Source organism: Phacochoerus africanus, chromosome 1 (genome assembly GCF_016906955.1).
Source record: "Phacochoerus africanus isolate WHEZ1 chromosome 1, ROS_Pafr_v1, whole genome shotgun sequence".
NCBI classification, from domain to species: Eukaryota; Metazoa; Chordata; class Mammalia; order Artiodactyla; family Suidae; genus Phacochoerus; species Phacochoerus africanus.
The window spans coordinates 165570141-165584851 of record NC_062544.1 but is presented as its reverse complement, the minus strand read 5'-3'; the positions used below and the strand labels follow the sequence as shown (position 1 = coordinate 165584851).

Here is a 14711-nt window from a genome sequence, read left to right as displayed (position 1 = left end):
ACCCACAAGGGGTGACCATTCATCTCTAAACAAACCATTTCCACTAAGTCTGCAGTTGAACAGGGGTCCTTCTTGCAGTTGCCTCTGCCTCCCTAGACCTGTTGGCCAAACTGGCAGCTTCTCCTTCATTGTTCCCACCCCAGCTAGCAAGGTGGAAGAGTAGCTGGAGTGTTCATTTAGCTGAAATGGCCTAGGGTTAAGAGTGGATCAATGGAGTTTAAGTAGATTACATGCATAACTGTGAAATCAGTTTTTTATTTTATTTTATTTTATTTTACCTTTTTCAGGGCTGCATCTGTGGCATATGAAAGTGCTCAGGCTAGGGGCTGAATCAGAGCTGCAGTTGCTGGCCTATGCCACAGCCACAGCAACATGGGATCTGAGCCACATCTGCAACCTACACCATAGCTCTCGGCAATGCCAGATCCTTAACCCACTGAGAGAGGTCAGGGGTCAAACCTGCATCCTCATGGATCCTAGTCAGGTTCGTTTCCCCTGAGCCACAATGGGAACTCCCAGTTCTTCATTTTGAATTAACACTTGCCCCAAATTCCTTTGTAAACCATTTTGGTTGGTTCTAAAAGTCTATTTACTGGGAGTTCCCTCTGTGGCTCAGTGGGTTATAGTATCCACGAGCAGGATGCATGTTCAATTCCTGGTATCACTCAGTGGCTTAAGGATCTGGTGGGGCCACAAACTGCAGCACAAGCCACAGGTGTGGCTCAGATCCCATGTTGCTGTGGCTGTGGCACAGGCCTGCAGCTGCAGCTCCAATTTGACCCCTAGTCTGGGAACTTCCATATGACACAGGTATAGCTATTTAAAAAAAAAAAAAAAAGTCTATGTACTAAAGCAAAGGATCCTAGGTAACCAAAGTAACACACATGGAGTCCCTAAAGAGTGGGATATGGGTCTGTGTGTGAAAAAGTACGTGCTTTATGGTAGGGAGGTGGATTTGTATCTTCTGATGGGTTGTCATAATTAGACTGAAATACAGGATTTCTCAAATGACAAAAATTTACTAGGAGACAAATCCACACCTTTGATATTACATGGTAAAATAATTAGATCATAATATATTTAACATGTTTTTCAGCTTTGATTTACTATTAAAAAGAGAAATTAGAGATTAGTGAATAATATCAGAATACCAGCAAATCATGGTCTCTAATGTTTAATATAATTCCTGGAAGAATTAGCTTCTAAAGCATTATTTCTAAGAGCCACCATACACTGCACTTTTATATTACCTTTCAAATGGATATGTTCATCTTATTACAGCTTTTCTCAAACTCAACTTTTTAGGTTGTCTGTTGTTATAGTAATAACTGGATAATCTTGCCTCATTTCTTGCACTGACAGAATCCATGAGAAAAATACACAAGTTCAAAACTTCATAAACCTGACTCAAAAATTATCTGCCTATACCAAATATTATTCTTTGCAATATAAGACTTTAATATAGTTTTCCTTAATTACTTCTCTGTTATCTTTTCATTCTTCATGAAAAATGCTTCTTAAGCTGTTCAAATGAATCTGGTTTGCTTGGAAAGCTTACCTATAAACTGTTGGAGGCAGGGTCTTTGTCAAGGCTACTTTTTATTCTACATCAAATTTTTTGAAGACCACTCTCTGACAGAGTAATGGGGAGTCACTGAAATAGTTTAGGAAGAAGGGTGACACAAATAGACTAGTGCTTTAGAAAGTTTCTTCTTTCTAAATAAAGGTAACTACAAGGAAAGAAGCTCAGAGGCATTAAGATCAGTGTGGATGGAAAGATTGAAATAACACACATTTTAAAATGATAATTTCCCATATGAGTTTCACTGCAATAGGAATTGAGAAGTAGGTGGAATCACAAACCCTATGTTGGGAGAAGAGAAATACTGGGATATTAACTGGATAAGACTTGCCATGATACCTGTCTAGCTCCTGGTCAGCTTTCAAGCAGCAGACTCAACTTTCTCCCACTCTCAGAATTTTCAAAACATTTTTGCATTTTTTATCTCAGGCACATGATGCCAAAGGGCGCAGAAAGAGAAGTATTTTCCTTACTTGTTTTAAGAGTTACTTCATTTCCTTCTACAATTGATCTTCTTCCAGGATTTGACAATGGGAACTTTCGCTATCTTCAAGGGGAATGCTACCCACTCACATAAAGAGCTATCAAGTCCATGGCCCTTGGGATAAATATAATCAGATTGGTTGACCATATGCTTCCAAGATTCTGGATTATTAAGTCTGAAATGAGTTGCTGAAATGGCACAGCAACAAAGGACTCCAGGTAGCACTTTGCCAAGTTCAGGGTGGTTGTTTTCCATTCTTTACATTGGCAAGAGATGAAGATACTCTAGCCTGGATGTAATCTGTGCTGCCACACGGTCTTCATTCTTAACCTTAAGCTCTGACCAAGATCTTACACAAGCATTCACATATCTAAAGAGGAAAAATATATTTTTATAAATCAAAGGCAGTCTAAATCTAGATGTGGGAGAGAGGGAGAAATTTTCTATATTTATGGTGCATAATTGTGTAAAGACATACAAAAGTCATATGCCCACACAAAATGTTCCATGTGTACCACATCTCAATCTGAAGTCACATTTGAGTTATATCAGAATCAGGTTTTAAATGAAAATGTCCACCAAATAACTATATTTTGCCTTATACATATAAAAATAAAAGACACACTAAATAACATAGCATACTAAGACCAATTTTTCCCAAATGTGAAAATTTCAAGACCAAGGAATGGAAACTTCTTATTTCTTTCAAAATGGCTATGTTAAGTCCTAAACTACAGCAAGCACACTACTGTAATAATTAACACATTCAATTTAATTTCCAAAATTAAGAAGCATTGATACAATCTATGCTATCCACCAGCAATCCCATCACTTTTAAATCAAAATCATTTGTTTCGTTTGTATGCATGTATTTTTTTTCCCTTTGAGAAGTCCTCTCTATGGTTGCCATTTATTTTTTTTAATTATCTTAATATTATAACAGAACATCCTGTTCAGTCTACCCTGCAGAGTTCTGCAATCAGTCTTACATTTTTCCACTCCCCATGCCACTACTTTAGATAGTGGCTTTTTTTTTTTTTTTTAATGGAACCCATGTTATTGTACTAGCCTCTTAACTAGCCTCCTAAATGTCAGTTTATTCAATAGATCTACTTATCTCCTATATTGCTACTTGAGTTATTTATGTAAAAGCAGTTGAGATCATGTCACTTCTAAGTCCCCCTATACCTATTTCACTGAATAATATTCAAAATCTTCAACATACTTTTCAGGTCCAGTAAAGGTACACTAAGGGTGAGTGAAGTTGCTTGATGGAATCTGTGGGAGCTAATGATCACAGATCAAGGTTTTAATTATTCAGGGAGTTCCTGCTACAGCACAGTGAGTTAGGATCCTGCATTGTCTCTACCATGGCTCAGGTCACTGCTGTGGCATGGGTTTAATCCCCAGCCTGGCACTATGGGTTAAGGATCCAGCATTGCCACAACTATGCTATAGGTTGCAGCTGTGGCTCAGATTCAATCCCAGGTCCCAGAACTTCCATGTGCTGTGGGTGTGGCCAAAAAAATGTCATCATTCAAATATTTCCAAACATTTTCAGGTCACATTAAGCAGCCATACAGACTTAATCCACAGATCTTTAATTTGCATTCTCTAAATCTAGAAAAATCTGGTTCTATTTTTTTTTCCTAGACCCTATTCTTCATCAACAGTCTATATCATATGAGTCTGTCCTCTACATGCTTTGAATTTTACTGCCTTTCGTACATTAACTCACAAATAATCTGCAGCCAAGAATGGCCTCTCCACTCTGTACCTACAAGAATATCCATCTCCTTCCGGATTGAGCTGTAATGAAATTCTATCACTGAAATTGTCCATGATTTCGGAATTAGAATTCATAATGCCTGATCAGAAGCTTTTTGTAACTCATTATTTTTTGCCCTCAAGTCAATTATTAGTGTATACATGTATAAGTACACACACACACGCACACACACACACTTTAAAACCTCACAGAGTTCTTTTTCTTTTTCTCTATATACTATATAGGTGGAATTCTCAGGCTCTCAGGAAATATATATTTGATGCTTTAATGTAACTCTCACTCTCTGATATAGTGTCCTGAGTAGACCAGGTTCTCAGTAAATTCTGAAAATAAATTTGGGAAAGGAAAACATTTGAGTGAATAAAATTCATGACTTTTGAATCTAAAAGAATCTGAGCTTTATTTATAAGATTCCACTTATTCTGAATAAATCTTACCCATTATCAAAATTCTCTGAGTTTCAATTGTTCAGCTCCAAAATTATGATAATAAAGCAGACCTCACAGAGTTGTTATAAGGATTAATCATAATCTAGTACATATAAGTCCATGGGATGCAGTATGCACCTAGTAAATAGTGGCTTTTGTCACTAATATTAACTTTTGCCCGTGTAAAATGACTTTTTGTTTGGAGTTTTCAGATTTGTCCCTTTAAAATTCCTCTTGATGAGATGGTTTATTTCAAGCCCTAATTCATCTGACATAAATTACTGTTGTATCCATAATAACTTAAAAAAATAAAGCACTGTGGGACTGAAGCACTGTATAAGACTGAAGAGTGTTTAATATTGCCAAACTGAATGGATAAAATCGGTGGAAAGCCAAGAATAAAATGCAAATAGTTCCCAGTTGTTTGATAGCTACATATCTGTATGATAAACCAGGGACAATGTCATGAATTTTCACTCATATTATAATTTAAGATGCTTTCAACTATTAGACAGAAAATCCAACCCTTATTCTAGTGGTTAGGTAACCCCTAAGCATGCTGTGATCAGACATCAGATCCATTTGGGGACGTTTTATTTGATCAGATCTTTCCTGTTGCTTCTTCTCAAGTTGTCTTTCATCAAAGCAAAGTGCTTGAGGGAGCTTTCATTCTACATCTAGAGAATATGCATTTTAAGAGAAGGTAGAGGCACCACTCACTACTACCACCATGATTTAATGACATTTCTGAGCTTTATTCTGATTGGGAAGACAGAGGTGATGACTCCTTACCTGAACCAATCAGCAAGGTCACCTTACCTGATAGTGGATAAGCTTAGATAAATCAATGCCAGTCCAGCAACTGGTTAATATAATAAAAATAAATAGTTACTGCACAATTCTAAGAGTTAAATGAGGAATTCTGGAGAGAAAACTACCATGCCATGTTTGTGTATGTGTGTGTGTGTGTGTGTGTGTGTGTGTGAAGATTGCTACTTTAATTTTCAAAAACCATCCAAGTCTGGAGTTCCCATCATGGCTCAGTGGTTAATGAATCTGACTAGGAACCATGAGGTTATGGGTTCGATCCCTGGCCTTGCTCAGTGGGTTAAGGATCTGGCATTGCTGTGGTTCTGGAGTAGGCCAGCGCCTACAGCTCCGACTAGACCCCTAGCCTGGGAACCTCCATATGCCACGGGAGCGGCCCAAAGAAATAGCAAAAAGACAAATAAAATAAAATAAAAGTTAGAACGCCTGAAAAAAAGTGGTATTTTTTCATTATATGAATAGATTCAAAAAGTGAAAAATCTAAGACTCAGTGACTTAATAACTTAGTTAACCAGAATCTTTGGAACCAGAAGTTTTTTTTCCTCTCAATTTTGAGAAGTTGTGCCCTCTAAGTAAATATGTAGTTGATCTCAACTATTTTTTTTTACACATGCTTTGATCTTTTTTAATAGGGCATGGTGGATCAATGCTAAGTTTTAAAACTAACATTGCTGACTCTACCACAGCACATGTTTCCACATTCACACCATAACGATAGATAAAAAAGAGGTAAGCAACATGCTACCTCTGCTTGTCTACAATGTTAGACCATGACTATGAGTGTTTTGACACGATGACATAAATGTTAATTATTGTCATTTGTGAAGGATGTGCTGGTTCTGTTCATTGATTTTCTACAAAGTATAAATCCTCCTGATCTCGTATACATGGATTTCAGAAGTCTGTATCTACTAGTATGTTTTCCAAAAAAGATTACCATCATCAATTCCAAAATAATTGTATTTGTATAAAGAAGATGGTTCTAACTGCAAGGAAGAGTGCCAAAACATGGGATACAGAGAAGGCTGGAGATGTCACTGCACCCTGATCAGATCATGAAAGATGCCCACAATCCAACAAAGGACCATGGTGTTCTTCAAAGGTAAGTAAAATGTTGTTATTCAAACAACTTATGTTTTCCATGCTGATGGCATAAGAAACTGTATAGTTTCCATATTTTTCTAAGTTTTTAAGTGTCATTTAAGTCAACTAAGGCCATTGTACATCAAGGCTCTCCTAGGATAAGATTAAAGTCTTGAATATTTCAGTAGTTAATTAGAATGTATTTAAAATTTTATTTGAACATCTGAAATTTAAAGAAAAATTAACATTCTTTGAGCTAATGAATGAATAGGGAAAAATCTTATCTTTCAAGTCAGCTCTGAAAGACCTTCATAGTCTGTTGGTGACAGAACAAAATCCCAATAATTACTGACACCATATCAATTCATTCAGGTTTGTATTGGCAGCTCTTCTCAAGAGGAAAAGTTACAGTGTTAACTAAGCATGTTGAAATGGAAGAGATTTTAAGTCCACAGTGCTTTATGAAAAAAGTGCTTTGTCTATTCATTTTTGGCACAAGTCCTGGGAAGATGTATGTATGTATATATGCATTTGTGTATGTTTGTGTGCCTGTGTGTGCATGCACACAAATTCCAAAAGATTATTCTGGAATCTTTTGTCTAAGATGGATCTTCAAAATAATCACAGAGTATATAATTTTGAACAATTTATATGCAATTTATTTAGTAAATGAAAAGTACAATAGTATGATGGTATTACACTCCATGGGAGGCAAAGTAGGTCATTAACTGTTGCTCTAGCAATTTCTATTTAACAAGCTCCATTAGCACAAAGTCTCTGATTTCTCTCCAATGAGTAGAACAAACCACAGCATTTCTTTCTGCTTTTGCTCATTTTATTGGAGTGGAATCAGGGAATGTAGTAAATTTTGTTGCTTCTGTAGCATTAGTCAGATAGGACAATAATTTTTTATTAACGTATTGTCAGTCATTCATTCTGCAAAAACGTATTGTTACTGTATCTTGTGTCAGTGTGGCCTAAATGTGAAGGTAATCAACTGGCTTACAACAAAATCCTTGGCTGCATGGTGGGGATGAAGAGGATGTGCTTAAAATTACCTCTTAGGAAGTATCAGAGGCTCAGAAATTTATGCACAGTGAAAAAAACAAAACAGTTTTCCAGCAGTGTTCAAACTGGACAGACTCTCCTTATGAAAGCCAGAATTACGTACAGTGAAAAAATGTTTTTATTCAGTGTACAAACTGGAAATAGTTTTGCTATCACAGTTGCAGATGTGTACAATCTCGCTTTATACCAGCACCTTCACTCCACCACAGCAGCCTTTTTCTCTTCCTCTTCTCTCTCCCTCTTCTCCGCTATCACCACCACTACAAGAATACAGCTAGTGACATACACACAGGAATCAGAGCCAAAGAGAACAGCCAGCGCTGAGCACAGGACACTGAGAGAAAGCCTTCCCCAAGTCTCAGGAAGCAGACATTTATTTTGGAAAATGTATCATAGGAAAATTAAGCTTTTTAAATCCCAGCATCTCATGGATTGGAGTCATCAGGGATGAGGAAAGCCAGAAACAAACAATGACAAAAAATGCTGAAGAATCTGCTCTTAATTCAATTCAGATGTTTGAGTAATTACATGTCAAAGAAATATTTTCTGCAGTTTCTGGAAAAAAAATAATACAAGGAACTATCACTTGACACAAATGGACATGGCGGATGGAAGAGTTTGAGCTCCTTTAAGTAATTTTATTAACTGGTATCATCAGGAAGGAATTCCTAATGAAGGTGAAAAGACACCACAGAACCCTTGAAGGATGTCTCCATTTCTTGGAGAAAGAAAAATTAATGAATAAGAGAGAGCACCAAGTAATTAATAAAGTAAGAAATGAACAGGATGATATGCCTCAGAGACAAGAAAGGGCAGGATCAGAAGAGCATGTACTTTTTAGGATGGCAGGGTTCAGAGCTGGTCATCCATCCCTGAGAAGTAAATCTTGTGAATATTCACAATGCAGACACATTCAGATACTGCTAGAGCTCTGGTATTTCTATCAGTCTTTGATGGTAATCTGAGTAATAAAACATCATACTTCATTTTCACAAGATGAATGATCTAGTTGTTCAGTGCATCCTAAATTCATTTCTGAGAATTCACAAAAAATCAATTATCAAAGACATAATATGCCTTCCTGAAGAACTCCGCAGTGCTGCTAAATGTGGAGGGCATTACAAAGCCATGTGATCACTAGTTATCTTCGTGTGCATTATTCGCTCTAGAACCATCTTTTTACATACTATAACTCTCTAAATATAATGCATTACATTGCTGGGCAAACAGTGATTTGAACAAAGATCAAAATGGAATGTGTTCCCTTCATTGTCTTGGACTACTTTTTAGCTGTGTTGTGGTAACAAGCTGAGTTTAGGCATCTGACAGACAGGACAGCTGGGCAGTTGAGTCAGCAATTCTGGCACTATCAAATTGCAGGTGCAGAAATGAAACTCTCAAATACTTGAGAACAGTTGCTTTGGACCAGCTATGAACTTGACCTCATTTCAGATAGCAGCTTTTCTTTTTCACCCACAGCACAGCTGAAGTTTAGAATAGAATTCATTTAGCTCAACTTTCAAAAACAAATTGATTTAAAACCTATTTTCCCAAATTTCCTTTGAAGGCAAAATGCCATGCATTTTTTCTTTGTTATTTAAAAGGTTGATGAAGAATTAACAAGTGAGAATATATTCCATACATCTGTTTCTAACATAGACTTTAGTTATGGTACCTTAAGTCCTTTGTGAAATTTTGAAAGTATTTTCTTGGGGATTATTTTTTTATCCTGATAGGATGTATTCCTTGAATTGATATCTTTTATTGCACTACACAAATTTTAATAGAAGTACATAATATCCTACTCATTTTTTCTTTCTATTCAGGATATTGTTCTACTGAATTGCTTTGTCCAAAAAAGTGATCCCAGCAATTGCAAATTTTTATTCAGAGGTATCTGGACCCCTTTCTAAAAATAGAAATAGGAGTTTGCACTATGGCAGAGTGGGTTAAGGATCTCATGTGTCTCCATGGCAGAGAGGGTTCCATTCCTGGCCTGGCACAGTGGGTTAAGGATCCAGCATTGCTGCAGCTGTGGTACAGGTCACATCTGTGGCTGGGACCTGATCACTGACCTGGGAACTTCAATACTCTGTAGGTACAGATAAAAAAAAAAGAAAGAAAGTGTATAAACTTTAGATATTTGATATATCTAAGAAATAGAGTGTCTCAACTCTATAAAGAATAACAATTTGCTAAAAATGTTTTACCCCATACTAAGACAAAAAAGTACTCAGTGATTATTAAACCAGAGTTCAGATAAATCGCATATAAAAATAATCCTGCTAGTAGAAGCTATTCAGTATAGAACGTGAAGTGATTAAATGGGAACGACAATGGAAAACCTCTGAAACACTACTCGAAGGGATGGTTAATGGTCTTGAATAAGACATGATATTGTCTGCATAACTCTACAGAGTGAAGAAGCAACTTTCCATTAAAAGCATTTAGACTATCCTGTATCTTGTCCTTCCTGACACTCAATATACAAAGAAAACTGGATATTCCAGAGAAAAGAGAACCAACATCTTGCTTTTTTATTTTAATTGATGTGGCATTGCTTCTTTATATGATTGCTAAAATTTGTGTCTCTATACATGCACAGTAACTCCTTCACCATTGGCAGCCTCCTCTCAACTTATACTTTTTACCACCACACATGTCTATCATATACTGAACCTGATCATGTTCTAAGTCTAGGTCATTAAATGAGGAAAAGTTAACCCAGTAAAATTTTTTTTTTAGTGCAAAGAACTAGGAAAGGATTTGTTTGTGATATGACGATAACTAAACATCATCCCTGCTTTCAAAGAGGTGGTCGACCAAAGAAAATTTGGCATATGCACAGATAATACATTCAGGAGACACTGTTTAAAGGGGCAATAAGATAAGGCAGGGAGAATAATGATTCTGGGATGTCATATGAAGACCTCCCAAGTGGATTGGTTCTGAATGACTGCATGGGATTGTCAAGCAGGGAAGAGAAGTCTTTCCCCAATAGAGAAAACAGTATGATCAAAGGCTCAAAAGTAGAAAAAAGTAGGGAATTTTGACTGTGCATAAGAAAGGAGACTCTGTACCTGTTAATCTTTGCTTATGGTATCTTTTTCCTCACCATACTCATTCTCTAAGATTTAGCTAATGAAACATCCTTAAAGAAGTCTCAGAACACAGACATTACCAGGCCAACTACATATTTCTATCATAACATATTTTCAGTATATACTGTGTTGTATGATAACCCATCTGCATACATCATTTACCTAGTAATTAAATTGTAAATCCTGAAAGGACAGGCTTTGTGATTCAATCATCTCTATATCTTGAAATCATAGTCCAATGCCTGTTACTTTGTAAATATTTATTGAACTGATGAATAATTAAATGCTCACTTTATATTAAGATACATATTCACAACTATTATTTAATACTTACAGCATATACCAGAGATATACCTACATATGTATCTATAGTACATACTATAGATAATGCTTACAAATTGTAAGATTTTATTTGTCATATTTAAGCTTTTGGAACATAATTCTGTTCAAAATGAAAGCCTCTACTCTCAAGAACAGAGAAGTTTCTCTACGTCCACAAGTATTTTATAAGCATGATTCTAGACTATAAATGCAATAGTAGGTCAATGTTAAAATGTTTAAATTTATATTGAAAAAATTTATCCCTATGACAAAATGCTCTGTGCTGAAACTGCATTGTTTCCCTACGCATCTATTTCTAACCTGAGATTCTGAATGTTCCAGCCTCTCTTTTACCAAATACCATCTGTAGGACTATAATAACAGTAATTAATGTCAGGAAGAATGTAACAAAACTGATTGGGAATTATATATGAGTGTGTTGACAGTTTATTTATTTTTTAAATAGATGTACACAAATTCTTCTTTTTCAAGACTAAACAGAACATTAAATATTTTTATAATGTCAATGACTTCTTTGTATTCCTAGTTGCCAGGATTAGGGACTTTTTTTCTCTCCAAAGTTAAAGCAACCAGAAACTCACTGATGGCTCATCCCCTAAATTTAGCTCAGTTTTTGGCTTTCTACTTTTAATCTAATCCATTTTGCTTTAATTTTAGTTATAAAATATAAATATTTGTTAATATACTTTAATATTATTTAGACAATACACACTGAAAATTCTCTTTGATTCTCATTCCACTTTGATCCCTTCCCCAGATATAACTATTAATATCATTTTTCTGTGTATCCTTCCAGAATTTCTTAAATGTTACATGCTTACATTGTACCCTTAGAAAATACAGCTTGTGTGTGTTAATGCAGTTTACATTAGTGGTATCATACTTTAGATATTGTTCTAATCGCTTCTCAGCCTTTTGGCTAAGATCAAGTGTAGATATTGTTCTACCCTTGGTTATGTTTTCTTTCATACTTACAATTCTTCATAGTGGTACATATAAATCTATCTTTTGCTCCTTATCTTCTTAATATTCCTTGATGGGGCTCTTCTCTTCTTCACATAGTCATTTCCCTGTGATGGAGAGCCTCATCATTTCAGTGAATGATGACCTAAATGATAGATTTATTTATGCCAAATCATCCTCAAAATCCTTAGCAATTTTTAATTCCACTTGACAGTCAACAAAAAATTACATCCAAATATTTTTAGCCAATTTTTAATTGCATTACAGCCATCTTTCTAGCATAATTTTATTTGTTCTTTAATTGTATTTATGGAGCATTTTATTTCACCAATTTTAGAAAAGTAATTTTCAAAATAATAATTTTGCTTTGGTATTTTGTGTCTTATTTAAGAAGGCCTTACTCCCAGGTTCTATACTCTGTGATTTGAGACTTTTTTTTTTTGTCTTTTTGCCATTTCTTGGGCCGCTCCCGCGGCATATGGAGGTTCCCAGGCTAGGGGTCGAATCGGAGCTGTAGCCACCGCCTACGCCAGAGCCACAGCAACGCAGGATCCGAGCCGCGTCTGCAACCTACACCACAGCTCATGGCAACGCCGGATCCTTAACCCACTGAGCAAGGCGAGGGATCGAACCTGCAACCTCATGGTTCCCAGTTGGATTCGTTAACCACTGCGCCACGAAAGGAACTCCCGATTTGAGACTTTTAACAATTTTATAATTTCCATTTGAATGTTATCTTTGAAACATATTCAATTAGTGATCTAATTTTTTTTTCTCAAAGAACAACTGATACAAAACAAACTTGCTGCAGTCTATTCTTTCCATTATAGCCTAAAATCATCGTCATCACAATTTAAACTGAAGAAAGGAGTGCAGACAAAATTTCATCTTAAATGGGGGAAATGATATGAAATATCCCTCATCATGACAATTTGTGCGTTTTGCTTTGAGTCCTGTTTTGGATACAATTTCCTATTTCTTTTTTAAACATCACACACACACACACACACACACACACACACACACACACACACATCTCCTTTTCCAAACTTCCCATATAAAATGATTTAGTTTTGTTTGCTTTTAACACCTTTCTTTGGAAACAACATCTAGCTAAACATTTTAAACCTGCTCTCAGAAGCCATTAATAGGTTAAGTTGCTCTGACACATTGTGAATATTCTTCTGCTTAGACTTACCCTTTGAATTTTTTTGTATGGGTTATAAGTATATTAAGCTTTAAAAAAATTTAACACAAATTTCATAGCCATATTTTCTCTCTATCCTAGAGATCCCTCCCCCAAATAAGACAAGAAATGTCTTCTTGTACCAGCCTTTGCCAACTTCCCAAATGTTATAGACCCTTCAGAGCTCTAGCAAACTCCCTGTCATTGAGATCTTCTGATGTTTTATTTCCAAGTTGGCATTGTTTAAATTTGTTAAAATATGTTTTAGATTACTTTCTATACCACATTACTGAGGTTTTATTTTTATTTATTTACCTAATTTCAGTATGTACTCTAGAAACTGGGCAATATGATTTTCCCTCAGAATTTCATCGTGTTTCTCTACTTTCCTCATCTATCTGATATACCAGTGAGATGTCTGATGATAATCTAGTTTTCCTTATTTAAAGTAAATCTATCCATTCCCACTGGAAGGGGTTTAGGAGTCCACCTTCAATATTCAATACTTTGACATTTGCTCCAACATATGTCTAGAGATGAATATTTTAAATTCATCCCATTCAGTCCTTGGTTGAGCCTGTCAGTCTAAGGACATTGTCTTTATCTCAGGCTGTGAAAGGCTTTATGTTTTAAAGTTTCCTCCCCTCCATTCTTGTGATAATTAAAAAAAAAATCTTCTCTTTGATGAGTATTCATTCATCTGAATTATTGTGAGTCTCTAAATTTCCTTTCATTTTTCTCATAAGAGCTCACTATTTCAGTTCACTGATTTGTTCCTCAGCTCTTTCTCTTCTCCTTCCCTAGGGCCTTTCCCAGACCGCTCAGTGTACCTTCACTCTTTATGTCTCACCTCATTCCATTAGGTCAGTATATCTCAGTGACCAGCTTTCCCAAGTCTCCTCAGCCTCTCTGTCAGTAACTAATCATTGTTCACAACACTCAGTCCTGAGGCACATACTGGAATCTTTACAATTCCATTACCCTGCTTTCCTGTGAGAAAAGAATGTAGAGGCAGAGTCAACAAGGAAAGCGAGATAATCATGCTCCCATTACATTAGTCATATCTTTTATTCTAAGCTTAATCCTACTCAGCTTGACAGTGACCCTTTGATAATTCTAGATGATTATGTGAATTTTGCAGAAATGTGCAGAAAGAAAGTGTGTGAAAGAAAAGTGTCATGAAATTGCAAATGCAGGTGACAGCAAGTGACAGAAATTGGAAAAAGTGTTTGATTGTACTCGAGCTAATGGTGATATTGATTTCATGCTCCGATAGACCCTAAAGGACAAGGCAGCATAATAGTATTTCATTTCCATTTAACATTATGGGTGTAATACAAGTCAAGGTATTTTTGCTTTTAAATATCTTCTTTTAAAGTAAGGTGAATTGAGGATATAGAAAAGAATTACATATAAATCATATTTATTTGAGGTGCATAAGTGCTTCTCCAAAGAAGTGCCATATAAACTGACAACCATTATTATTAAAATATACTTCACAAAATAACTTCTCAATCAACTTGATGTAAATTAATAAAGTAAATGTGGACAAAAATATAATAAAGCCCAGGCCTAAAATAATAATATTACAATAAACCTAGGCACTGTAGAGCTCTTTAGCTTTAACAACAAAGTGACTAAAATATACATTAAGACTCATGTCCAGGGTACTGCAGAGGGAGAACAGAAACAGTTACTCCTGTCATGGAGCTTAGATTCTACATACAGAGACAAACATTATTCAAATAATCACACCAACAATGGGTGCAATTACAAACTGAGACTGAGTAGAGTGTTAAGAGGGAAGGGAGTATAGTACATGATAGTTTTTAACTAAAGAACCAGAACAAACAGGAG

General features: G+C 35.8%; 1 non-coding gene across 1 annotated transcript; it reads left to right on the top strand.

Annotated features, from left to right (window-relative positions):
- Positions 1–11604: 11604 nt before the first annotated feature.
- Positions 11605–11795, top strand: LOC125114633 (U2 spliceosomal RNA). Its single transcript, XR_007131867.1, has one exon. It is a non-coding gene; the product is annotated as a U2 spliceosomal RNA (small nuclear RNA).
- The last annotated feature ends 2916 nt before the right edge of the window (positions 11796–14711 follow it).